Raw genomic sequence first — 973 nt, 5'->3', positions numbered from 1 at the left:
TTGGGTTGTTTAAAAGAAGATAAAATTTGTTACGATTTGTTAAATGGGATGAAGGTAAGAATGAATAAATAAATAAATAAAATGATGAGGTGGTTATTTATTTTATTTTTTTCTCTTGGGAGAATTACCACACGAATAGGATACGTGGTAAGACGGGGTAAAAGGTAAAAGTGCTTTCGGGGAAGGACAAAATTACGTGTCTACACCTAGTAGTTGAAATTGATCTTCCAAAGGAAAAATGTGATGGGGTGGCCAAGTTTGTAGTCGTAGTAGCTTGAATGGAAACACGTCTTCTCTGAATGAGACATCTCTACTGACAGAGAAGACGTTAGTTGACATTTCATACACTAAGTATCCTTTTTGAGTGCTGGAATATCCCATCATGACACTTGTTCTTGCTTTAGGCATGAGTTTGTCATGCTCATTTAACACCTTCACATAGCATAGACACCCCATGACCCTGAGATGATCACAGTTTGGCCATTTACCATACAATTTATCATAAGGGGTTAAGTTTTGAACAACTGAGCTAGGTAGCCTATTGATGATATACACAGCAGTGAGAACACAATAGCCCCAGAACCTTATTGGAGTGACAGCCTAAAATGTGATAGCTCTTGTGACCTCTAAGATATGTCTATGTTTTCTCGCTGCAATACCATTTTCCTTAGGAGAATATGGACAGATTGTTTGATGGATTACACCATTATCTTGGAACAACTTTTGACACAATGAGTTAATAAACTCGGTGCCATTATCAGTTCTCATCACCTTGACAGTTTTTTCAAACTGTGTTTTGACATACATAAGGAACCGATGTACTTGACAAAAGACATCTAACTTAAGCTTTAATAGAAACATCCAAGTAAACCTTGAAAAGTCATCAACAACTGTTAGAAAATACTTGTTTTCATTCATAGTTGGTACTTTGTATGGTCCCCACAAATCCATGTGAACAAGATCAAAACAAGTA

Source organism: Capsicum annuum, chromosome 5 (assembly GCF_002878395.1).
Source record: "Capsicum annuum cultivar UCD-10X-F1 chromosome 5, UCD10Xv1.1, whole genome shotgun sequence".
Taxonomy (NCBI): Eukaryota; Viridiplantae; Streptophyta; class Magnoliopsida; order Solanales; family Solanaceae; genus Capsicum; species Capsicum annuum.
Note: the sequence above shows the minus strand (reverse complement) of the source record.